This window comes from Ammospiza nelsoni, chromosome 3 (genome assembly GCF_027579445.1).
Source record: "Ammospiza nelsoni isolate bAmmNel1 chromosome 3, bAmmNel1.pri, whole genome shotgun sequence".
Lineage (NCBI taxonomy): Eukaryota > Metazoa > Chordata > Aves > Passeriformes > Passerellidae > Ammospiza > Ammospiza nelsoni.
Window position 1 is genome coordinate 56,905,368 of NC_080635.1, and position 27,403 is coordinate 56,932,770.

Here is a 27,403-nt window from a genome sequence, read left to right on the forward strand (position 1 = left end):
GACTGTGTAGAAATGCCTTGGCACTACTGATGTTATCAAGAATGGCAGAGTTCAGAGCCAGCAGGTGCTAAAACACCACCCTGAAAATTAAATTGGAATTTGGAGTGGACTTAGAGAGTAAATTAGACTGGGGGGATGCTCCAGAGGTCATCTAGTCCAATCTCTTGCTCAAAACAGGGTGAGCTTCAGGCTTAGATGAGGTTGTTTAGGGCTTTGTTCAAGTGAGTCCTTGTTCCTGCTCCCCTACCACCCAGTGCCTGCCCCACGTGTGCACATCAGTAGGTAAAGGAAACACCTTCTCACTCTCAACAGCAGCAATATGCTTCCAGTCACTGCTGCTGAGGCATCCCCATCCCTCACAAGCTTGGCTGGCACTTGAGATGCCCACCCTTTGCCTGCAGTCTCTGCCAAGCCTCCATATCCCCATCTGCTCTCCCAAAGGCTTGGTGACACAAGCAGGCTGTATCTCCCCATGGGGAGACACCCACGGCCACCCCAAAAGGCACTGGGTGCCACAGCTCTGCCCACCTGGACAGACACATCCCCCTCAGGAGCCCTGTCCCATAAATGGGAACCAGGCTCTCCAGACTGCCTGCCCCTCTGGCAGTTTCTCATTGTGTTTTGTGGCTGCTGGCTGAGCCAGCAGACATTTGCAGTGTGAAACTGCATAAGCCATTAAATCCTTCCTCCCTCCTTCTACCCTGAGCAGGGTCTATGCACCTGGGAGACCTTTATAGCTGCAGGTAGGAAATGGCAAAATGTTTAAGAAGAAACACGGACCACTGAGATTGTGTCTTAGTACTGTCACATTCTTTCTCTGGCCTGAGCAAGCACTGTCCTGCTCTGCTGGTACCCACCCAGAATAATTTCCCTAGACTGTTACCTCTTGATTTGTCTATTTACAGCTTAGCTCTGGGTCTCCACCAAGTGTGATTGACTTATCTTTGGCTTTCCCATCTAAACCTATCGTATTTATAAGTTATCTTTCAGTACTGGCAATAGTCATGACTACCCACCTCCTTCATTTGCTTTTGAGATTTTCAAACAGGAGCATCTGTGCTATGTCCTATGCTGCTCCTAATGCCTGGAGGCAATGTCCTTCAGAATCTTCATTAAATCATGCCTTTGACATGTCATCTACAGAAAATGGGACAGCAGATAGGTAGCAGTGTGGGTGACCTATGACTACTGATTACTCAGCTACATTATTTTGTTATTTCCTTGTATCCCTTCATGGGCCCATCCCTATCTATTGCAGACACATGAGGTTTCACCTCTGAGAGTTGGCCCTTTTCCCTTAACCCCTCACCTGTATGGTGTCTGTCAGCCCAGGCTGGCAGGGGGTGTCCAGGCACAGAGCAGCCCAGGGTCCCTGTTGGCAGAAGGGTTTCACTGGTGAGCCCCTCATGCCCAGGGGTGCAGAGCCATTGGGTGGGCAATACCTCCTCCCTTTCCTGGACTGGTGCACATGGCCACTGAATTGAAGGAAGCCACAAGATGTGCTGTTCACACTACTTTGTCATGGGATTGTAAATTTTCAGATGCAAGGAATGCAAGGAAAGTGCTTTTGTTCTGGCCAGTATAATGCCAAATATAAGCGGGGGGGGGGGGGGGGGGGTGGTCCTGGTGTGGCTCAAAAAGCCTATTTCTGAGCTAATACAACCTATAAATACCCCTTGGTCATTCATGATTTATAATTTTTGTTGTGAGCAATCCATAGAAATTCTAGTCTGATCACTTGACTGACAAAGTACAAAGCAGCACCTCAACTCTTAACCAGAGGTTTTTAACTTTCTGCCAACGTGATCAAAAATAAGCTCACTCCCAGAAAAATTACCAGAAGAAAGATAGGCAGAAAGATAACCATCATTATTCAGACTTCTAAATAATGCCCAGATCGGGACTTGAGCTCAAAGCATTTTTAGCCCCTTTGTTGTTGAGGCACATAGAAAAATCTTAGAGATGCAGAAAGGATGCAGGAAGTAGAGCAAACATAGATCATTTCTATAGTCCCGGTTTTGTCTTACTTTGTGGAAGAAGGCACTAGCACACCTGACAGGCAAAAGCCTTCAGCAGCAGCGAGAACAATCTTCAAACTTTGTGTGGGTCTGTGTCTCAGAAAACAAAAAGTAGAGAGCCTCTGGCATGAAGACAGGAGTCTTTCAGTAAGGTACCATGTACAGATGTAAACTTTAGATCAATTTTTACACATAAAAAGGTAACAAGCTTTTCTCTGGGGGTCTCCACATTTATGAATTTATAACAATAGTAGCATGGATTTAGCCCAGCCAGTAAATGGTCTCTGCACCTTGGCTGTAAGAGGAGGGACAATGACCCAGCTGGTGTCATTTCTAGGGCTGGTCAGGCTGCCACTGCACTTGAAGTGATCCTTGATAAGATTTCAAGCGAAAGGAGGGAAAGACAGAAAGAAAGCAAGAAGGCAAGGAAGCCTCCCCCACTTCAAATTCTTCAGGCTGACCTGTCAGCTTCTATGTTACTACATTTGGACTTGAATTTCTTGCCAAGGTCAGAGCAGATTAGAAGCTGCTTTCATATCTGACAGAAATACTACTCCCCGGTGAACAAGGGGGTGTAGCTCCAGCATCTTTAAGTGGAAAGGAAAGTTCAGTCTTCTCCACTCATCAGCATGGAGTGCACAGGGGCCTCCCAATACAAACTCTGGTCAGCACCAGCGGGTCATCTTCTCTCTGTAATCCCACATTCTCCCCCTCTCTGCTTGGATCTGAGCTGCATACTCGAAAAGCATGACTGAAAATACCAGAAAAACAGTGCGATTTGAAGGATCATATGATCATCTCATGATCACCAGTATTTGTTTCTTTTTATACTCTTTGTGGGAAATATATACTACTTTTTTTCTAAATCACCCTTAAAACACAACAGTAGAATTATGTGCAGCCAGGCAAGAGTTTGATTTCAGGAGTGACCTCAGGACTCACATTTCCTCTTGCCTGAAGCTCAATTCACATTTGTAGGGAACTTGCTCAGTGGGAGACATGTTTTTCTTAAATGTTCAACAGCTGCATGGAAGCTAGGCAGCAGGAAAAACACAGGGGCAGGCAAAGGATAAAAATAATAATAGCGTATTACCCCCTTGTCTTTTAAAACGTTGGTTCCCTCAAATAAAATGTAAGGAAATCTGGAAGTCCTGATGTGATGAGACCAAGGCACACTGGATGAGTGGCTTTTACCAGAGGTCATAAAGGAGCCTGAAGAGAGAACAACATGCATCGTTCAGCCATGTTTACAAAAATGTCTAGCTCCACCAGAATTAGTAATTGCATGCCAGAATGCTATTTTTCTTTTTTTTTCAGTACAGAACTAAAGAACACAGGGCTGAGAAAACACAATGTGAAAACAAAAGGGATTATAAAGTCTTAAGAGCAGACTGGCAAAAGTAAGAGTGTTTGCTGAGGAAAATGTCTGGAGAAGATTTCAGTACCAGAAAAGGGAGGAGGCTGTAGTAGTCAGCAGGTGACCACAAATCACTGAAGATCAGTGTTAACCAGAGTTCTCCATTTGGCCACTTGACTTCCCGTATGTCATTTTACATGTCACAGACTGAGCTTGCACCCCTTTTTTTCTCTGCCTCAATGATAGTTTGCAGCAGTGAGAGGGGCTGCTTAGAATAATTCAGAAGAACTACTTCCCTGGTTTACTTTCCCTGTGTGGGATGCCTCGCTCAGCTGGAAATCAATCTTTGTGCATCTCACAAGCAGGAAGGAAGGGGAAATTAAGAAAGAAGATAAAGAGAAAACAAAGAGGAAAGAGAAGCAAAGAATTCAGGAGTGGCAGAAGTCAAGAGACACAGGGATGATGGTTATGGACTCCAAAGACAGCAAAGGGCAGGTAGAAAGAAGCAATGAAAATCAGTGAGACCCAGAGAGAGCAAGGAATGAGGGCAAAGGAAACAATTTTTTTCAAAAATATAGTGTTTGGTTGAAAACTGAATGCAAAATAGTCGCAAAAGTTTTACCCTAAACTGGTATCATATCAATAAACTCTTTTTGCACAAAATCAGGAGCTATTATTGCCACATCATTGTGCCCATAGCCCTTTGCTGGGTCTGTGGGCTGACCCCTCTCTCTGTGCCTGCCCACGTGAGGTGGTGGGGAGGCATGGAGATAATGCTGACAGAAATGAATCCCTCTTTATCTGGCCTGGCTCTGGCTGCAAGACTAAACAAGCTGAAAATACTCCTTAAAGGTGATAGGTCTTCACAAAACACAATTAACAACTTCAATATGCCCTTCCAGGGACCAGCAAGACAATTTGGAGCATGCAGGGTTGGTTTATCCTAAAAGGAGTCAGTCTCTCAAAACACATAGAACTCAAAAGCAAGCATGTCTGTCAGGCCATGGGGAGGAGCATCAGCATCTAGCCTCATGGGGGAATGGGTGCTGGCAAAGGCCAAGACTGGGGGGCAGAAGGGGGTTTTATCCTTCGAGTGGTTCATAAATATTTTCCATCTGATGCTGCAGAGGCAATGACTTGGGGGCCAGAGATCTTTCAGAGAAATACTTTTTCTGCACAGAAGTGCTGCATGTTCCAGGCATGGCAGCTGCCCTCTGAGGAAAGCCAGGCCAGGCACCAGCATGGGTGCTAGCCTGTAGCTTGTTTCTCACTGAATTACAAGTTGTAATATCACAGCTGTAATTGTCAGTTGTTGTCATTATATTACAAGAGTTCTATTGTCATTACATTGCAAGGGTTCCATATTGCTGGAGTTTCATACCTCCTTGATGGCTTCTGTAGGCAGCTCCTCTAGGCACCGACTCATGCTCACAGCAGCCAACTGACTCCAGCTCCCCTCAACCAACCAATCCACTCTTTTGTAATACTCTTCTGCTTGGCTACAGGTGTGGCTATTAACATCAGGCCTGCTCCTAATCTTTAGTAATTGGTTCAGCTGCAACTCTTTAGGGATAAGATTACATTCTATACTACCTTTATTTACTTATGTTCTATCCCCCTGCAGCCAGTGGCTTGTGTCTCATCCTGTGATGGTAGCATAAAAAAATCTTGGCAGCAAAATATGAACCTTCTTGCAAAACTTAAAAGCAGTCTTTTTGTATGATTCTCCTCCTTGTTTTCAGACCTGTCCTCAGATTTAAGTGGCATCACGCAGAAGCTTGGTAAATCCCTTTGGCCACTCTATCCAACAACCTGCAAACTGCTAGTTAAGAGTATGAGCAGTTAACATGGACACTACATGATAACAAAACTCCGGTGGACTTTACTGAAGTTTACTCTCAAAAGCGAGCAGTCCTGAACTGAATTCCTTCCCAGAAAAGCTGAGTGTGGTACTGGAGCATTCCCAGAGGACTCTCAGCTGCATGAGAGACATGGTCTGTGTCTGGCAGGTGTTTCTTAGCATGAGCTCTTCACAAATGGGTGCACACATGACATGGAAGCCCACCAGTGAGGCAGTGGGTCTCCTGAAGTCTATTCCCTGTGTGGGCAGAGCTGTCCCTGTCACCTGGGCTGTCTCCTCTCCACTGGCACCAGCACAGGTCCAAGCTGTCCTTCTAGCTGGAGGCTGGGAATTTAATGCCTCCTTTATTCATTAGCAGTCTCTTCTCAGTGCTAAAGTTACCCAACCTATATTGAAATAAGTTATTATTAAAACTTGCAGTTACTCCTTTCAGGTCTGAAGTGCCAGGCACACCAGAAAATCAGAGATGGTAAGTCTTGCTTAGTGTGGAATTTTTATTTTTATACATCTTTTCAGTACCAAGCTGGGCTCCCACAGCATGCTTCAGGGGCTGAGCCCTGCATTTAAATGATACCTGTGAGCCTCACTGTGGCTGTGTGCTGCCCATGGAGCTCTAGACAGGGATCAACCAGTGTGACAGAAATTACAGGTTAAAGCCAGCCCCTCTGTCAGCTTGTGGCTGTGAAGTCAGGAGCGATGAGAGCAGAGGCAGTGTCTGACTGGATCACACTAAAGTCTCTTCAAGTCCACAGTGTGACATCGATGCTGCTCATTACCAGATTACTACAGGGGAAAAGATCTCTTTAAGAATGGCTATGAAATCGCTTTCTTTTTCATGGGGTATGGTTTTGCTAAGCTCTGTTGTGTAGTGGCTGACAGAATCACTAGGTTGCTTTTATTTTTTAGCTTACTGTGTATTTTAAATCTGATTTCCAGAAACAATAAATGTTTTTGGAAGCTACCCCAGATTGAGTTTTTGTGGTATCTGGAAATGAACTTGGCATTGGAAAAAGTGATAATATTTTCTAAGATTTTAACTATCCTCCATCTAACACTATGTTAGGTGTAGTATTTTTAATTTTAATCTCTATTTCAGTGACTGCTACATCTGACTAAACTGCTTTGAACATTACTTTAATTTCAAGTCCATTGAGCATTACCCCAAAGCACTACCTGCCATACCCCAAAAGTAATGTGAAACAGGGGTATAAGCCGTGTTTTTTTCTGTCTGAATGTCCGCACTGCAGTATCAAACAGATATTCATATTACTCCTCTGTCCCAAGGGGTTTTTCCCATGATTATCTGATCCCTTTCAATCAAACAGGGCGTGTGCATCAGTCCCAAAGGCAATGTAAAGCTGACCAGAGCCATATTTCTGCAGATTCCCCAAAAGGCACAGGCAAGAATTCTTTTCCCCTCTGAGGATCAGAAATGCTGCAGGAGTTAATTGACTTTATATGGATAGGCTTCCCATCCATCAGTAATAAGAATATTTTTTCCAGGGATGTATGGTGGTGCAGAGGCAGAATTCCCTGCAAGTAGGGTAATGCTGGCAAAAGGATTCCCTTCTCTCACGTTCCCATTCTCCATGACAGAAGTACATGCAGCATCAGTGGCACCTTCAGTATAAAAGTATTCTCATATAAATGTGTTAATTCTCTTGCATGGTCCTTGTAAGCATAATTTTTTAGTTCTGTGAATTTTTATGTGGGGCAAGCAGTACCCCTAGCTTTTGTAAGAACTACTTTTGATGATGAAAGAGAAGTTTGGTTATTTGGTAACTTTGTAGATGTAGGGTAATACTGCATGAAAGAGCAAATGCAAACTGCCAACTCAGAGATGCATATGATGGTTAACTCCATGTAGTGTTGGTTATGAGATGTTAGTTAACCGTGGTGCCCTGTTGAACCACGGTCCTACTTCAACCATGGAATCACAGGAGTAGAAAAAAAAATCATATAAAATCACCAACTTTGCCTCTCTGGCCCAAGGGAGGATCAACTATAACTGAGCTATTCTTGACTGCTGCTCATCTGTCCGGTTCTCAAAGACCTCCAGAGATGGAAACATTTCAGTTTCCTAAAATAATCCCTCCACACTCTGCAGTGGAGCCTGGAACTTGCACAGCACCCCATCGCGGGAGGCCAGGGATCCACCCCAGACTCTGCAGAGAGCTTTAGAGAAAGGGAGTAAAAATGTTTTCTGCTCCTGGACTGTGCTACAAGACAGCACCACCACTCTTGTTCATAGCTTTCACTCTCCTCCTTCCCCTGCCTCCTCTGCCAGAGCCCCCACAAGACGATATATTGCTCCCCCTCAGCTTCCTGTCATGACTGTGATGTGAACTGGATCCCTGAGACCACCTGCATAAGGAAAACACCTGCAATTCCCCAGGCCAGTGGCAAGAAGGGGTCATGGACAGGAGCAGGGGAAGGGAATGATGTCCAGAGAAGGATGGTTTAAGTGGTTTCACTGCATTTGCTGCCAGGGTAAATGGTCATGGGAGGGACTCTAACATTTCTCACTAGGTAGCCAAGAGCAACTGGTCTTAATTGGAATATTCCAGAGATATTGTTACTCTTCATCCGGTCTTCCAAAAAGCCCCTACACTTGTGCTTCAGGGACTCCTTCCCCATGCACGTGTACAAGGATCAGTCTGAGCCTCAGCCTTGATAAAACCACTTCAAATCCCTTTTACAAAGGATGCCAGTCTGTGTCATGAAGTTTCGTTATTAAAAATACCTTAAATTAACTTTGATCATAACAACTCAAAGTCATTGAGGTATTTCTGAGTACCCAGATTTGCTATTTTTTCCTTTTCTATTGAACTTTGCATAACTTTACAAAAAACAGAACTAACTTAGTTTTAGGAAAATGAGAAATAGTACTGCCCTCAAACCCCTCCTGTGGTGCTTTCTGGTGATGTTTTGTTCTGTAGGAGCATTTCACAGCAGAGATCTGATCCTCAGCATTGGTGTTTACAGTGGAAGAGCTGCCAGAGCCATAAATACAGAGACTAACGAGCACAACTGTGCTCAAAATGTTTCTTTGTGAATCACACATAATTTTCTTATCCAAACTGAGGGAACATCGTGTTGCTAATGCAGTACACAAGGTCACCTCAAATTGTGAAGTAAAACTTATTTTCCCTTTGCTGGTTTTGCTTTCAATGCCATCATGTTCCAGGTCTGAACATTGTTCTACAATGTCTCTCTTGCTAGTTTTCCAGGTATCCTTGATAGGAGACATTTGGGAGACTATCCCTGACCAGAAACAAATGGGTTTAGTCAGAGATATCAAAACAATAGAGATTTTTTTATTTTTTAATACCACAAAATTTTCTGCTTGAAAGGAAATATTTCAAGATGCTTTACATGCATTAGGCATGTCCCTGCTCTTCTCAGTAAAAGCTGCAGCATAGCTAGAGGAGTTGCACAGGTGAGTGAAGTTAATGGATGGGTTAACATGTTTATTTTTATATCCCTTCGCTCTTCAGCTGCTGGGTTGTATGAGATGGAAATCAGGGTGGATTCAGCAAACATTTTCTCAGTTTGAACCATTTTTCCAGTATGTCTAGACTCAATAGGAGTATCCATGGCACTGTGCTTGAGCATATGAAGCAGATGAATAATTTAGTTGTTGGTTATTGAAACCTGATGCAAGATGCAAGTAAAATGGTGAAAAACCAAACAGCTGAGTACCCTGTTTTGCACAGGACATCCTCAGTTACACTGTCCCAGTGTAACATTCTGTGGTATCTATCCAAGGAGGAAATACTTTGGAGCATTTCATTAGATAAAAATATACAGCCAAGAAGAATTCCAGCAAATGGTAATGCTCTGCTACAGATATGTAATATGAATAAAAGGCATTGTTCAGGAGGGTCTCTGCAGAAGCAATCTTAATCTTCTTAAATTTTCAGGCCCTTGATACCTATTCTTTTTGGTCATTATAAACTTAATAATTTTTTTTTTTAAGTATTTCCAGTGTTGTGGGGTAGGATCTCTGGAGACAGTAGAGACATGATATAATATGGGTCTACTACAGATGCTGTTAGTCTTCAGTGCAAGGATTTGATTAGTGCCTCTAAGAGCTCTGATTTTATAATGCTGTCCATTTTTCAGAGAAAAACCCTTTCATGAGCTCTGACCCAATTGTTACAGAAGCCAAAGTGGAAAATTAAACTCTGAATGCACAGAATAAATATGGTTCTGTGTAATTTTTCTTGAGTGATCATTAGTTTCTGGAGATTTTCTTACTAATTTTTCTGTCTTGTGTAAACAAACATGGTAAGGGAGTGCCACATAAAATTTAACGTCAGTATGATTTAAAAAAACCTCAAAGGTTTAATTTTTTTATCTCTCTTTTTCTTTGGTTTTGTTTTGTTTAATTAAGTTCTATTTGTTTAGGTTTCAACAAGCTTTGTTGTGCTTGCAAATGGTCACACTGATATACTGTTGGGCCAAGAGAGCCAGAATTGGCAGGGACTGCAAAAAGTTCAGTTACAAATAAAAATTAACCTGATGTCTGTTTACAGAATCTAGGCAAAATAAAAAGAGGAAATGCGGAATATTATGAAATAGCAATTAAACTGTCAGATTCATTCGCTTTTAATAGTCCAACAATATAAAGTTTTTTAACAGAGTCTTTAATCTGGCACCTTCTCTACTCAGGAATGTACTGCTGCAATCCAGAAACGCAGAGAAGCATTACATGTGTTAATAGTTTAACCAAATCAGGGAAGATGTTTGAAGATATCTGAAATATTAATTACATGAGATCAATCTGGCATTCCAGGCAAAGCACGATGATCTTGTGGAAATATTAGGTCTTATATCTTGGTCTGAGAGAGCTACCTTTTGCACAAACTTGACTATAATCACCTGTGGTTCACAAAAAATAAACTAGAAAAGAGCATCTTCTGAAAAGGTGAACAGAGGGACAACTATAGGGGCAGAAGGGGGAATGAGTGTTTCTACAGCTAGTTTCAGGCAACACTTTGAGATGTATGAGGAGGATTATTGAATGATTTTGCAGGTATCTTTCAGCAATGACTTTCCATCTCATAAGAATTTGTCTGTGGGTCAGTTTACTTTTATTAGCTTGCGCAATAAATATTACTGTAATACTATTATTCCACATACATTTGGATACTCTTGTTATACTCTTGTGTGCTGTGTAGTGGTTTTTATGTTATAGCCATGATAGTTTTAAGAGTTTAAGCAAACTGTGGGTTGAAGGGCACAAGTACAATTTCATTAGACTAAGCAGGTTTTTCATCATATAAGCTCCTCTTCAGAGCTACATGATTTTTTAAATTAAAATGCCATTTGCAGTTAAATGTTTCTCTTCAGCTCTAGTAATTATTATATGACCCATGTTGACAAGATAAAATATTTATTTCTGTTCCCTGCATGTTTATGGTTATAATATTCTCATGCCTATCTTACATCTTGCACTGGTTCTATTGTCAGTTTGACCTGAAACTACATAATTAAGCCAGTGCAAAATTGTTGTGGTCCCTCCTTTGAAATGGACATACTTGATTTGGACAGGTTCGGGTAGATGTTGGTTAAAGCTGAAGTGAAATAAGTCACTCTCATCTGATTTCACATGGGCTTCCTAACAATGTAACTGCTTTGGTCAGGGAGTCTTGGAGTTTGATTTCCCTTTTGCTAAGATACCGTTTTCATACAGGCTTTCTGGCAGGTGTAAGCATGGCCACTGTGATGTGCTGTGCTAACCCAACACTCCTCTACACTGCAAACTCTGTCCCTGGCACTGACCTACTCAGACAGTGCAGATACAGTGGCCAGATCGGGCTTTACTGACGCAAGAGAAGGTGACGGGAGGTGCCACTGCCCTCAGCCTTCTCACCACGTGCTTTGCCCCTGCAGCTGATAAAGGAGCTCATCCCCAGCATTCACTTTTGGTCATATCTGGCCCTGTGGGAGCTACATCTGCCCTGCAGACATGGGGGATGATGGCTGTGGCAGCCAAGGAGTGTGAGGAGCTGTGAACCCACATCAACATCCCTGTGTCAGCAGAAGCATCTCACGCAGACCAGCCACGCTGCCAGATCATCATATTTGCTGGGATACTTTCTTCATCTTAGGGAAGGGCTGCTTGTTTTACCCACAATGTCATGCATGATTTAAGAAAATGTTCAAAGCTAAAGAAGCTTTGGTAGTGAAGCTGCCAAGGATTTAAAACATTCCTGTGCTGGCAAAGCACTCCAATTGGAAACATATCAGTATATGGAGGAGTCCTGTGCGTGTGCTCACACAAGTTAACATTGATCTACTTAAACTGATACAGCATGTGATTTAGCTCACTCATAGCTGTGTCACGGCTGAGACATCAGAACCGTAATCACTTTCCTCTTAAGAGCATCACTGGCAGCATGAACTCTTAGTGAGGAGGAGTCTGGTCTGTCCCTGGAGAGACCTGGATGCAGTTCATTCCCAAAGTGAAACATGCACATTTGTTAGCTTATGCTGTGATGCACTGCTGCTCCTGCTCTTTGCACGCAGCTTTTGCAGCCATGACAGTGGTTCCCTGCAGCAATGCCCAGCACGAAGGTGGCCCAGCTCAGAGGAGCAGTGTCCCTCCCAGCAGCTGCAAGTACTGCCTACCACATTAAACAAATGAAATCTCACCCTTTATCATGCAAATGAGCAAGGTTAATTCCCTACCACGGGAAAAACGTGAAATTCCCGTGTGACATCCCTTTCCCTCCTCCCTTCTCACAGCAAGCAAGTGGTGGAAAGGGACAGCCCATTTGGTGCAGCATCTAAGAGGAGGGGGGGAAGCAAGCACACCCTTGTTCTCCCACGGGAGCTTTCCCAAGGGCCTGCCCTGTTCCTGGCAGCATCCCAAAGACCCAGGCGCTGCAGACCAGAGTGCCTGCCTTTGATCTCTCCATCTTGACCTCAGAGCAACCCTGCTGCCACATTAGCCAATACTCCCCGCTGGAAATGAGAAAAAGAAGAAGCTTTATAAAATATTTCTTCAGCTGAATTTTTGTTCATCTAGAGTAGGGGCCATGTGGTGTGTCTGCCTCCTGATATCTTCGTCTCTTTTTGGCAGCAGAGCAGGTTCTTGGGCCACAGCACAGAGAGAGAGTGTCAGGAGAGTGCTGCAGAATCAGCAATCTGCCTTGTAGATGACACAGGGATCCCCCAGACTGGGAAATGAAAGTCCAACCTAATGACACAACCCTATTTTCACAATTGAAAGAACAATGGCATTTAATTTAAACATAAATCTGCAGTTCAATTACAAAGAGTTTCAACGTGTCTGAATTCAGAAGGTGATACTTTCATAATGGAGCTGCAAGGATCACAGCTGTATGAGAATATGGCCCCAGGGAGTGCCATCATCTTCATTATTCATATTGCCTGGCCTATTTTCTCCCCTCTTCTGGAAAGAACATGGGAGTGTATATGCACATGTGTGCGTGTGCAGGCGTGTGAGAGACAAGATGTAGGTAAGTTAATGTCTTTCAAATAAAGTAGCTGGAAATTGTTGCTGATAATTAACCATGTATTTGGCTTGTCCCACCCACTATGGAGTGCAATATCCCCAAGCAGAGTTGTGGCTGCATGACCTCATGCCACAGAGGCATGAATTCCTGGCAGCTCCATGGTATCCATATGTGGATGCCTTAGCTGCTGTGGAGCTGTTGCTGGTGGGAAGATTACAGATTGCTCTGCTTATGGAACAGGAGGGCCACATGCACAGGTATCGTGGCCATTGGGGACTTCCAGTGACAGAGCCCTGAATCCAGACATGGGCAGGAGCACACTCTGGGGCTCAGGGCTTGTCTGGGCAGAATCAAGGTCTGCTAGTGAGGGGAGGGTCCACACGGGTACCGTGGGGATGTGCCTCCCTTTTTCCTGGGGGCTTGTTGAGCCCTTGGCAGGGCAACAGTGCTGTCACGGAAGGGATTGGCCTCTCAGCAGTGCCATATCTGAGTGATAAAACATGTAAGCAGATAAGTTATTGCATCCTGAGGGGATAGTGTTATTAAATCTATTTAGCATCTTGTTCACAGCTTTGAAAGGTTTCACAGATATGAGCTATGCTGAAACAGTTTCTACTCTCTCTGCTCTGGAAGCCAAGGTGTTGTCCTGATTCAAAGATCTCTTTTTTCCCCTCATTCTGCATTCATGCTGGGGACTAAATTAGCAGACATAAACGGGTGGCAAACACTCTTCTCCTCCCCCCACCACACCACAGCTGTGGTTGTGTTTCTGCTGGGTGCCAGCAGCTCATCCCTACTGACAGCTCCAATTTCTTGCTTTTGACTTAGCCACCCGCACGTGAAATGGTGGCACTTAATGGTTCTCTGCACAACCTGCTTGGCTTTGACATGAAACTGCTTTTTAATGCATGTAGTGCAGATGTCTAACATTTCTACATGAAAGTATTGCACTTTTATAGCATTTCAAAGTGACACATACTTTTATATTAAAAAAAAAATAAAATCCACAAAGCTGTAGTTCTGAGAGGAAAACAATTTCAAGCCATTATCATGCTTGTCAGTGGCAGCTTTTTATCTGTAGGGGCAGTGGGCACACACAGGTTCTGGTGGGGTGTCAGTGGCTGCAATGACTCTGGGGTGCACCCATCCCTGGGCAGGTCCAGGGGGTCACCCTGTGCTAGCAGTGCTGGCAGCTGGGGAAATCTGTGTGTGAGAGAGAGAGTGTGTGTGTGTGTGTGTGAGAGAGAGAGAGAGAGAGAGAGATACTCAGACCAGTAACTCAATCTGATGTGAGGAGTCACCTTTCTCTTTCTGAATCACACCTAAACCTTTTGGAGAAAGTAATCATTAGGCTACTTGAAGGGTAGGGGCCACTTAGCATGATGGTGAAACACAAAGCTGGAGAGATAAGAGGTGAAGATAGCGTCTACTCATTATTCAGCCCATCTGGATTTGGTTTATGGTACACATTCCTCAGCATCTGTACTAGAGACCAGATGATTTCCTTGTTTCCCTCAGCCTGTATCTCAGCCACCCACCACTGCAGATGCAGTATGCTGTATAAAAACTTCCTTTAAACTCTGTGTCCAGGGGAGTCACTTCCAAACACTGCTGGATATGGATTCATGTAAGTACTAAGCACCATCCTGCCTTCTTCCCTGCTGTTGCTGTGCCTTTTCTGCCTTTATCCACACGCACACGCATGCACATTGAGCAGGGACTAAAATCTAAAGTAGGGAGGACGCATCCCCGGTGCTGTCCCTGGTGGGAGGTTTGCCAAGGCTGGCCAGCTCCAGGCACCCTCTGCCTGCTTCTCTCCAAAGGAAGAGAAGCTGCAGCTCCTGCTGCAGCTTCACCAGTGGCTCCTTTGGTGTTAGAGCAGCTGGTGCTGGCCAAGCACTGTCAGGGTCCCAGTGCAGGGCCCTGAGCTGGTGCCTGTGGGTGCTGCCTGCTGAGCCTTCTTCAAAAGCTTTCTCCAAGGGGCGGCGGGCAGGCTCTTTGCTGGATGGTGCATTGCCTCCAGGACTGACAGAGAGCCAAACCCAGCAAAAACACAATGTGCTCTGACTAATGTGACACAGATACGATGCCAATAAAGTCTGTACATGCAGGTGACCCGGCAGTGCAGGAAGGTAATGACTGAACCACGGTGGACCCATGTTCTGACCCGCTTCACAAACACACACCACAGATAGTGCTGGTCAGGGACCCCATCGAAATCCAGGAGCAGGGGAGTGGTGGTTAATGCCTTCCTTCCCTCAGCTATTGGCAAAGCAGGATTGCATCCACGGGCAACATTTACCCTGAGTCTGCAATATGCAGATTAAAGGGATGATAGCCATCGTAGGAGTCCTTCACCCCTTGGGAATACTCTGAAGCAGTGACTGACACACCCACTCCCACTTACTGCCTGGGGTACTGTGGGTCTGCAGCACTTTTAACAGCCTGCTTGTGTTGTTTACAACTGTTTGAGGTTTGAAAATGCCCTGCTAAATGAAGTACAGAGCTAAGATGAGAAAATGCTAAGCAGATTCCTATTCTGTAATTGGCTTTATCTATGGAAATCTAGATCATTACCCTAACCAAAATTTTTTCACTAATAAGATTAAAGAACATGTTTATATTTTGAATTTTTACATTTAAAAGCAAGCAGAAATTAATGTTAAAGGATACATGAAAGAACATATCTGTATCTCTGGCCAGAGATGGAGAGAAGGCATCATGAAAGTGATGTTAGCACTCCTGCAGACCTAAGGACACTGTTACTGTGTTATTGAAACCCAAGGTGTCTGAGACCAGAGAGGCTCTGTAGGAGCTGTAGTCACCAAGTGTGGGGGTAGTTTGTCCCAGTGGCATAGCACAAGCTGGTCAAAATATGGCTCAGGATAGCAGGTTAAGTGATAATCACATATACACTTATTTAAAAATAGCAAAGTCTGAGGTCACTCTGCAGAAACTGGTGTTACAAATGCCACAAAGAATAATAAAGACCTGTGAGTCTGGTTATAAAAAGAGCAGTGGAAGGAAAGAAGGCAGCAGAAAAGTGGAGATTTATAAAGACTGCTTATAAGGCATTATGATGAGAGCAGGGAGAAGAAACAGAATATAGGTAGAGACACAGAGGGTATTTTTCAATCTCATATCCAAAGATGCATGTGCCTTACAGACAAGTGATTACTCCAGCATATTGGTAAGGTCACATGCAGGCAGGTACATACATCTGCAGGCATCCCTTCCCAGTCAGTGCTATGAAGTAATGTGTACCTTTCCCTGTAAATGCAGCATCCTGTGGCTTTTATTGGTAAAAATCAAGGTTGCTCCATTTTGCAGATATGGTCCTTTGTGTCTACTTGCAGCAATGCCTGTGTTTTATCAGGCTGTTGTGTGTGTTTTATAGAGGCTGTGGTGCAGAGATGTGTGCCACTAGCAGCTGGAGATGGGGCTGCTGTCAGTCTGTATGGCCAGCATAGCAACCTTAGGTAACTGAGCACTAAACTAATCATCTTTTTCCTGTCCTCGGGTGATGTAGAGCAGGCTCATCACACGATGCAGCAAGCAAGCAAGCAAGCACTGCTGGCTTGAAAAGAAGGAGAAGAGATGACATGGTGGCGAGTTTTTCTCACTGAGGTGAGATGGTCGCCTATCTTTGCTGTGTTGAGGCAGGAGATTTGGTTATAAAGCTAAGTGAGAGGTGGTGATTGATTCTCAGCTGGTGAGGACTTGCTGTTCAGCTATAAGCAAAGCATTTACCCTTTTGTTCTTGCTTGTTGACACAGCAAAAAGGGAATACGGGATTTTTTTCTGGTCTTAGATGCACTGTTAAACAAAACTCTCTGTGAGATGCTCTGAGAGGATAAGATGTAAAATGCTTCAGGATTGCCAATGTTGTTAAAGGATTGCCGAAGGACAAGGTCCTCCTGGCTGGGAGGATTTAAAACGCCATTGTGGAGGCGTCAATGGAAATTAAATACCATCCCAGCATTTGGGGTTTGCCCCCCCTGCTTGAATGGTGAGCTCGATCCTGCGGATGTGTCAAACATTAAAGCATGGTGGGGCTGGTGCCGAAAGCACAAACAGAGCAGGAGACAGAGCTGCTGCCTGCTGCCAGACCTCTCCTGCCATTCCTCCTCATGGGAACACGTGGAACAGTCTGGTACCAAACTCCAGTTGGGCTGGAGAGAAATGGGGGGCGGGTGTGGGAGTGGGAAACTCTTCCCCTTTCTGTCTTGTGTTAAGGCAGGATGTGAGAGTGCTGCCTACGCTTTGTTCTCGCTCCCTGCCCGAGCATCTTTGCATAAAGTCCCTGTGATCAATACTGATTAACTGTCTTCAGAAAAAAGGTCCTTCCTTCCTTTGTTTCTCCTGAGATAAAAAGCATCCCGGTCCTGCCAGCCCGCCCTGTGGGAATTGTTAGATACTTTGCAGACTGTAAAACCAAGCGATAGCTTTTGCACTGGACAGTGCATAGCTCCTTAGACAGGAACAAGGTTTGTTCTTCCAACTGATACAGATGAGAAAGAGGATGAATTATTGAGCTGAGAATCTTTTTGTTTCCAGATGTTGTAGCAGATCAGGTAAAAATTATCTTTGCTGTGGGTCTGGCTTTTCTTAGTCTTTAGGCTTTGTTTTAAACTGGTAGCACCCCTGGGATTAGTTAATATTTAATTTAAATGGGAAAAGAAACTAAAGGCAGGCCACAACAAATGATTCTAGTGCACAAATCTCATCCAGTGACACAGCAGCTGAGAAACAAAGCCAGTCACCCAAGAGCAGCAGTTAAATGGTGAGGGATGGAGCTGGAGTTCACTGCCTCAGTGAGATTTATTTCACCCTCCCAAGGAAAGCTAACCTTGGGGAAAAAAAAAAAAAAAAACAAAAAACAAAACAGTAAATACTTCTTTCTCCTGGCTGACAGTTTACGGCTTCTGAGAAGCAGTGGTTTATGGACAGCAAGAGCAGCGGACAGACTGCAGCAAGAGGTGCAGCAGAGAGAAAATGGGAGCTCTGTCAGGAGAAGGGAGGGAGAAGGAGTGGGCAGGGCCACCCTTTCCAGCAGGAGTGATCCTGCAGCGAGGGGAGAACATGATTTAGGTTAAACTTAACATGGCAGAAAACTGCTTCAGTTTGGAGGGCTGTGGTGATGTGGACCTAGAATGCGTGATATCATTCTCCCTTCTGCATTCCCCCCCTCTTGCATGCACTCAGCTGTGAGCACCAGCAAGGTTTTCATCTTGATTTTTGAACGCAATTTTTTCCTTATGAACTGTAATAATTGTTCATATGGGTGTGTACTTCGTTTTGTCTTTAAATGTTGTGTTTATTTGATTTTTCATCAGGGCTCCTCAAGTTAGACTATTATTTTATGTATTGGTTGGGGGTTTTTAACATTACAGCTATAATGGGACCTTCGTGAACCTCACACATGCTAATACAGAGGCATTTTTTCCCAGTTTAAATGATACTGTAGCATCCTGGCACATTTGGAGGTCAGGCAGTGTGGCAACATGATGAAAACTCCTGTTAAATGAATCATTTGTCCTTTTGTAATTGGGCTTCTTGGCACATCTTGCTGAGAAAGTGAGTTGCTTCAGCCCTGAAAAACTCAAGTTCACAATGTTCACTCAAGTATCAAATCAGTATCTGTGCAAAAGGGGAACAAGCATTTGTGATATTAATTCCCTTCTGTCTAGGGACAATTGATACATCTTCTTTTTTATTTGCCTTTTACTTTCCCTGCAGCAGTGTGTTCCCTGTTACCTGAGTAGGGCAGAATGAATGGGCAAGAAATTCTAAATCTTTACCCAAAGTTGCAAAAAGGCTCAAAGCTACAATGGTTTAACTGCCATCGTTTATTTGTGAGTATTTGCACTTCAGAAATTTGGCCCAAATTTAAGGGAACTCAGTGTGAGAGGTCACTCATGGGATACTTTTGACGTAAGAAAAGACTGGAATTTACTTAGAGCCCTCTGCTATTGGAAGAAGTTTGTATAGGTATTTAAAATTTCATGTCCTCAGTCAACCTTCTGGGCCTTTAGAAGCTTGCCAGAACTGGAATATGGGCTGTCGCTCTGTCAGAGAACATTAAGCCAAAGTGCAGGCTATTTTCAAGATAGAAATAATAATTCACCCCCAGGATATAGCAGCTTGAGCAGTGGTTCCATTAGCAGCCTGCCAGGCCCTTTCGGTCTTGTGGAGGCTGTGTACCACCCTGGGTCCCAGGCCAGCTCTGGAGGATGCTGCAGCCACAGGTCCTGTGGATCTGCCTCCTCCCTTACAGTGCTCTGAACAATTTTTAGTGGTAGTAAAGAAATGGGTGGGGGAAAATACCAGAGAGAGAATAATGCTGAGTGACTTTTTGCTTAGGGTATTCATTGTGAGTAAGAAGAATAATCCATTCATCTCTTTTTCCCCCCTCAGTGACTGGAAAAACAAGTGGTATTTCAAATGTGATACCAGATGTTTGGAGTCCCTCATTCAGAAAGATTTCAAGGTTTTTATTCAGTATTTTTCAGAATCTCCTAAGGAAATATCTCTATATTATTAGGTTGGAATTAAGAGGTACTGCTCACAATGAGCTAAAGTTTGGCTTACTTATTTATATTCCCATTAGTTACATTTTTCATACTCCCATTAGTTATGTTTTTTGTACTCCCTTTTTTTAGTTGCATATTAAAATTGGGACCTTTAAATCCACTTTTCCATCAGATATAGTACCTTTTTGTTACTTATGTTTTTAGGAAGCCCCAGACTGACTTAAACTTGGGATGTGGTGCTGCAGATACAGCTCATACAGTGTTGGTGCAGCTCATTGGGTAAATTATTATGTGGCCTTAGTTTCATATTACGTTAGACTAAAGCCATAATTGCTGGTAATTCAATATGACAAAGGAAAGGAAACATCATATTCAGCAAATTAGGCTTCATATGACGGCATTACTTATGAAATGAACAGTTGGTCAAGGACTTTCAGGGACTATAAATAGCAGGAACCTGTAAATTCAAAGAGTGGAATTTTTAGTGATGGAAAGCAGAAGCGTTGCTGCTATTGCCATAACAAGGCAGAAAGAGCCCTTCAGGAAGTATCCTTCAGGGCTGAAGGGTGAAGTAGGTGGATCACATTCATTGAACATCCCAAGGGATGGGTTTTCTTCTAAAAATTTCCGTACTGCTGATCAGTGAACAGCAGTGCTTTGGGAGTCACTGGGGTTTGCTCTCAAATTAAAGTTCAAGAATATTTCTGGGTGAAAATTGCCTCTGCTGAGAGTGGCTGGAGCTTTGTTATTGATTTGGGATAGGGTCTCACCAAGCATGGCAGGGGAGGGAGGATCTTCTTGACCTTTCTTTTGACAAACTGAGGATGTAAAGAGGGCGGAACAGGTCTGCACCAAGATCCTTCCCAGGACTGCTGAGCTCAGTGAAAATTGCTTTGCCTTTGTTCACATTTCCGTGTTGAGCGCTCACTGGGTGTCTGGAGGTGGCAATGCAGAAGGATTTGGCATCACCAGGGGTCTCTGGCCTGAGCTGTGTCCTTCCAGAGAGCTGCCGTCACTGCCACGTCCTGCTGCCCACTGCTGTTGATGGGAACTAACTCTCGTCATGCCTTTTCTGAGGAAAAGGATTGGGTTTTTCCACACTGTGGATATTTTAATCCTTCCTGATTTTGATGTAAAAATTAAAATCTAAGTGCTTGAGTTCTGACAGAAAATTTGGCTTCATTGTGAATTTTAGGGGTTTTTTTGTCTTGTTTGATTATTTGTCCATTAATGTTGGGTAGGAAAATGTTTTTTAAGAGTATTTAAAAAGTGATAGAAATCCAACCATTTCCTATCATTTCCCTGTGGAAAACATAAAAAGCTGAGAAAATAAATCCTCCCCCATTTTGAAATGAACATTTGGAGATCTATTTATTTCCATTTATCATCTTGAAAAATAAATTTATGAAATGTTTTGTCCTGTCTGCCAGATGCTTTTGCTTGAGTCACACATTTTGTCTAAATAAAACCTCCTCAAATACATTTCCTGTATAAGCAGCAGCGCTTCTTACGTGCCTTTGATAATGAAGACCTCTTACCTACCAGCATTGACTGAGGAATCTCTTGGAAAGGAATTATTCCCATCTTTCAAGAACAATATTTTTTTTAATCTTATCTTAGAGTCTTGGATCAATAGGATAAAATCGACATAAGTCTTTTATCAAGCCTGTACATTTTATCAAAGGGCTGATCAAGAACTGAAAAGTCATTTGGGTCAAAATCTAAGCAGAAGGATGAAAGACCATGAGTTGTGACATGTCTATCTGTGCCAACAACGTCTATGTTCAAACAAAAGACCTCATTCCTGGTAACCTTGCCATTGATTTTATCTTTAAGCACCTTGTCTGTAGTCCCACCTTCCTTTCTTCCCCTGATCCCAGCAGGGCTGGGTGGATGTCAAGGGAAGGGCTCCAAACGGATCAATAGACTTTGGATCAGGCTATTGGTGATTACAGGGCTGTAGTAAAAGATTTTAGGTAAAATCTAGGGTGTGTTCAAGCCAGCTTTCTTACAAGACTGGGCAAATAGGATAAAGACACACATAATTTACCGTTTTGTATTTTTATTTCAGTATGAAAATATCAGCCAAAACTCCAATTTACCTTTGCCTTTCAGTATTTGAGATGTAACTGTTTTATCCTACAGTGTATGGTTTTGAAATGTACTTTTAAAATTAAAATATTTTTAAAAGCCTAATTTCAAATTTCCAAAGTTTACAGAGTATTTTATATAGTTTAAACTATTTTAAACAGCATTGAACCAGTCAGAACCAGTAGTGCTGTATTATTTCTTTTGAACTGAAAAATCAGATGTGTAAACTCCTGAATACATCTATTTCCACTGATGATGGTGCACAGCCCATTTAGCCTGCTGTCTCTTTTCCCACTGTTCTCTTGCTTCACCTCTGCTTAAGAATTTTGCAAATTTTGTGTCTTTTTTTCTCACCTCTCAAACTGTGCTCCAGCAAAGACACAGAACTACAAGAAGGTGAGTTGCAAATTTCTCTTACTCTCAGCAATTTCAACAGGCACCTGAAATGAGCCATTCCTCTGCCTGGCATTGCTTGGTACACACAGAGACAACAACCTGCCCTGCTGTGCCTCTCATGTTCCCACCACGTAGAAACAGCTGCAGCGTTTTGTCTCCTGCAGCAATTCCCCTGGGCCTAATTTTTTGCTCTTCTGTCTCCTCAGTCCCTCAATCCTGTGAGCAGTAAGTGTTTGTCAAGCTGGCTTTTACAGTCACTAAATGGTTTTGCAATAAACATCAGGATTGTAATTAAGACGGAAATATTTTCCCTTCTCTGTGTTCTCAGTAAACTGATAGCAATGCTGTAGGTGAGTGTAGAGCTACACAGCACACCACACCTGAACCAACCATGCAGACAGAATATTCCTAGCCTGAAGTTGTGTGATGGATCCGCCTTTTCCCACCTGGCTTTGTGTGCAGCTCATATACAGCAGCATTTTTCTGTAGCAGCAGCAGCAGCAGTAGCAGTAATGAAGACCTTGGATGGTTTAAGTGAAAGGCACAAGCGTGCCCTGAAGAGCTGCCAACGTTTGCTCACCCACAGGTGCAGAGGCAATCTGGCCTCTCTAAAAAACAGCTCCTGAGCCTTTCACCAGAGGCAGCCAAGACATTTCTCACCACTGCAGCTCTGGAACTGCTGGGCAGCATTTGTCTAGAGCTCTGGGAAGCTGTTCCATTGTGCCCTAATAGTGTCCAGGTATTGATCACAGATAAACGATTGCCAGTTACATACATTCCCATGATTAAAACATTCAGGCTGAAATGCCGTTTCTAAATTATTCTCTTACACAACAGAAGCAATTTACTGTTGCATCAGACCAAGGTGCTCCCTCCCCAGAAGAGGGTCCTGCAGGGGTATGTGTCTCTGGAGCTGCCCAGTTCCTCCAGGGGCACGGGGAATGCACAGGGCATGGCTGGGGCATTGCAGAGGCCAGTAAGCAATAACATCAGCTCTGCTTTCCCAGGCACCACAGAGCAGATAAACAAGGATGGACCTTCTCTTACGTGCCAAGAAAAGTAATATAATTATTAATCTCATTTCCTCAGATAGAACAAGGGGTGATTTATTTGGTATTTTACTTCTATAACACATTCAGTGTGTGAATTATCCCTTTGATTTTATACCTTTTCCTCTGCAGCTGCCTTGCACCACAGAAATACTGTAGAAGTGTCATCCTGGCTACAAAGAGAAGTGACCAGGAGTGAAAGTCTGGGTCTGATGATCAGCTCCTATGGAGTAAAGCATGACCCAGCAGGCCGTGCTCCTGGGGGAAGAAGAAACCATGGGGACACAGGGAGGTGCCCTTGCTGGGGCATGTGAGAGGGACCAGCCCTGGGGATAGCACAAGGCCATGGATCTGGGAAGGTGAGAGTCAAATCTCAGTAGCTATGCTTTGGCAGGTTCCCAACAGTGGTGAGGAAAATAGTAATTTGAAAAATGATGCCAGGATTAATTTTTCATATTGTTCCAGGAAACTGTATTTCTTAGTGTCTGTCCAAGGACTTGCAAGACAAGTCCTGAATTTGTCCTTCCAGTATGGGCAATGAATAGTTGGAAACAGAGACTTTTGCAATGCATTGTTGAAACTTTGATGGAGAATTTCCTCCACCAAATAAAGTTGATGTGATTTGAGTATAAGAGCAGCATTGAGGTTCTGAGCTTATTTTCTCCTCTAAAGTAATTTTTGCTGACTCTCAGTCTGTACAGTTTAAAAAGTGAAGTCAGTTTGCCCTGTTTTGAGCATTTTCTATTCATAAGATGCAGTAAAGAGCACTAGGTTTATCCCCTGTTCATAGACCCATTTTTAGGGCTGAATAGGGCCCTAACATGTGAGACTGTAGCAATTTAGGATTTTATGAACATTATATTGCTTTGCAACAGATTTACAAACTTAAAGCAATATGACTCCTGATTCTAAAATACAGCAACAAAATTGCTGTATTTTAGTTAAAATATTACATGTAATGAAAGCATAGCCAGGCAAGAAGTGAAATTGGAAAGCTTGTTCCTCATAAATTTCTATATCACCATGGAAAAGATCTCATCTCTCTCATGTGTCCATTCCACTTCATCTCTCACTGCTTTCATGAAATCTACAGTCATTTACTTGTCTGTCAATTTACTGCTTAGGGACTGATTCAGCATTAGGGGATGGACAAATATGCAAAAATATCATGGTCCCATAAAACCAATTTCCTTGAGAAAGAATAAAAATAAGGCTAAGAATCCCCCTTCATTACTTAGTAAGCCTTGGGACAATTTAATATATGCAAATGTATACAAAGTGCCGTGGAGGATATAAATTTTATTGAACATTAATTGGAAGTGATCTATGGTATCACACAGAGGTATGAGTGAGCAGGGCATTTCCAGTTTGCATTTATGTGTGTGAAATTTGTGTGCACACAGCCCTGGCAGCGATTACCAGTGCTGAAAGCAATCACATGCTGCAGCTAACAAGTCAAAGATCAAGTAGAAGTTTTTTTGTAAAATGGGGGAAATCCTGCTTTGAATAACCAATGACTTGACCTTTGTCAGCTGTTAGTCTAGTTGGTAGCAATTATCCAAAGGAGATTAAATTATCTGTCTCAAGGCAAGGTACTTTGCATTTTGAACAAGACTGGGGATTAAACACAGATACTTTCTGAATGCCAAGGGAGTTTCCAGCAGGATAACAATTTCAGAGGAAAAGCACACTACTGGGAGTAAATTGCCATTTTCTTCCCCCTTCCTTGCTCCTTTTCCTTAGCTTGAGAGCCCTGAGGAAATCTAGCCATGGGCTGGCAACAGCACTGCTGGCTTATCCAGCAGGCTGCAAGTGGGACAGAGATGGCAGCACTTGCTGTGCTTACAAACCAGGCAGGTGGTGTGTGAGTCCTGCTGTGGGTTCACAAACACCTGTGTGCCAGGTCACGGTATTTTGTGGTTGGATACTGATTTCTAAGACCTGACACCCATTCCTGAATACCATCCAGAGTCCCAGGTACCATCCACCTCTTCAGGAGCACCAGGCATTTCTCCAGGGACACAGAGGACAGCCTGCCCAGGCTGGGCTGAGGGACAATTTGCCTCAGGGGTACATGTGGTGCTGTGACTCACGGCACAGCGGGCAGAGCTGGCTGCATGGCAGGATTCAGCCATGCCAGCTATTCCCACCAACCTTCCTTAGCAATGGAGTGGTTCCTGCAGCACTGTCCCACCCACCCTGGGGCAAGGCTGCCTGCATGGGCTGAGGCACCCAGAGCTGGTGGTTTAAACCCATCCATCTGCTTTCGTAGGAGGGGGCTGTGGAAGGGCTGCAGCTCTGATGGCTCCACTGGGCAAGGGTAGTTCTGGCCATTGAGCCAAACACCTGAGTTCATCAAACACTGCAAGACCAAAACTCTGAGGCAAGGACCTGGTGTGAGTAGGTGTTGCAGCATACGCTGCAATCGAGATGGCCACAATGCACCAAGTAGCATCATACAATTTCAGTAGGCTCCAACCCATACAGAGCAACACCACAGCATTTCAGAAGGCTTCAAGCATCAACCCATACAGCCCAACATCACCTCAGAAGGCTACAAGTACCTACTCCCCTTGTCCTTCAGCCCAACCTTTTATACCCCTCCTCACCTTACTGCACTGCACCTGTGTGTCCCTTTTGAGGTTGGTCAGTGCACCTGGGCACTCCATGTCTCATTACCTTCAGCACTGTTCACCTGTCCTGCACAGCTGCAGTCCATTGGGGATGAGGCTCAGTGCTCCTGGGCACTTCTGTCTCATTGCTTTCAGCACTGTTCACCTGATTTTCACAGCTGCAGCCCATTGGGGATGAGGCTCGGCTGCAGCCCCACTCCCAATTACCCCAAACTCTGCACCTACAGGTAGGCAGCACCTGCCCCCGCCAGACCTCGTTGTTACAAAGAAACCTAAAACACCTGAGGGCTTTGGGGTGGAGTGAGAGTTGTTTCTTTTGGGTGCTCTTCTTGTGCTTCCCCTCAAGTACTTCAAAGTAAGTGATTAGGTTCTGAAAGTCTGCAGGATGTGACTTGGACTGTGACAACTCATCCAAGAGAACGAGCAGGTTAGTGGTCTTAATGTGGCTCCTTTGGGAGTTGTGGGGGAATAGCTGTGCCATGCTTCCACAGTCCAGGGACTGGCTGGTTCTGGCTGTCCTACCTTTGCAGCAAGCCTTTGGTTGTTCAGCACATTGCATGAATGAGCAAGTCCTTGAATTTACAGCTGCTAAGCAGCCCTACAGCATGTGAGCTAGTCCCTAAATTTGTACATGAAAACACAAATTTACTTAAAGAAATCTTGTTTAGTAATAAATACAATGTTGAGCATATGGTAGGACCTGGTGAGCTCCAGAGGTCCTTTCCATCCTGAGTGGTTCTGTGTAAGCAGTGTGGACAGGGCCAGCATCTGTACCAGATCTGAGTGAATATTTAGATTCTAAAATATTTTTATTAGAAAAAGTATAGAGTTATAACCTTCTGACTCTATACTGGATTCCTTACCTCTACTGAAAGTATTTAAAAAAAATTTCTATTTTCTTGCTGGGCACTGGCATTTTAATAAGTCATGTAGAAATTCAAGCATGTACTTGAATTTTTGAGTCCAGCATTTAAGTTTATAAATCTTGGAAGAGATTTTTTGTTTTTTTTTTTAAATTCTTTTTACATCTGTCATGCACATCTTTCCACATAGTAAATACCTACATCTTCACTTGGTGGTGGGCTGCAGGGAGAAGGATTTGCCCTGTTTGTAGTGTGGGGTGCTCTGGCCAGCCCCTGGGCTTGGTGGCATGATGGCAATTGTCTGCAGTGAGTCCAATGATCCAGTGCTGATGGTGTCTGCAGCGTCCCCAGACATTGGTTTCAAGATCCAGGCGAGGTTTCCTTCTGTCCTGCTGTAGCAGATGACTGTAAACATTTCTGTAGCTGTTCAGCCTCAAGTCAAGCTGGTTGAGGCAATGTAAAATTCTAGGTCAAAAGGTGAAATGCTGCTAAATTTAAGGTTGAAGTTTATGTAGATGAGTAAATGGTTATTTGGACTGTTTCCATTTCAGTTGCACTCAGTAAGGTATGGCTCTCCCAGCATGTCTCCCTGCCACAGCTGGGTTTCACAGCCACTTCACTTCAGGAGTTATGAAAAAGGTCCTCCCCAAACATGTTTTCCCAAGTATGCAAGCCTAATTGCTCCTGTGCATCCAGGCTTGTCTCTCTAAATGTTTGGATTTGGCTTTGTAGGTTCACTTTATCATCCTTTATACAGGATTAAACAGTGTATTCTTCTGTCAGTTTGTTCCTACCACTTGTCTTCAAACAGTGGAAAAACCTGAGCATTAGAGAGGTTTGGGGCAAGAATCCATTTCCAGATACACAAATATATTTGATGGGATCCTCTCACTGGGAGAGAGTGAGGTTTTGGGACTTTTTTCTTTTGTCAGAGCTTAAAGGGACAGAACTGGAATGCCAGCAGAAAAGGAGTGTTTTAAGGAATGGTTTTTGCACTCAAGTACTCCTTCCCTAAGCACAGTGTTGGATGAGGATGCTGTGGGTCCTTTCTGAAGGGTTAGAAAAAGAAACCATCTGTCTTTTAAACAGCTCGTGAAACTCTTGGTTTGATAATT

General features: G+C 43.7%; 1 long non-coding RNA gene across 1 annotated transcript; it reads right to left on the bottom strand.

The window, feature by feature from the left end:
• Positions 1–2,227: 2,227 nt before the first annotated feature.
• LOC132071556 (uncharacterized) lies at positions 2,228–4,817 on the bottom strand. Its single transcript, XR_009418141.1, has 3 exons — positions 4,757–4,817; positions 3,112–3,230; positions 2,228–2,769 (listed from the first exon to the last, which is right to left on the bottom strand). It is a non-coding gene; the product is annotated as an uncharacterized LOC132071556 (long non-coding RNA).
• Positions 4,818–27,403: the final 22,586 nt, after the last annotated feature.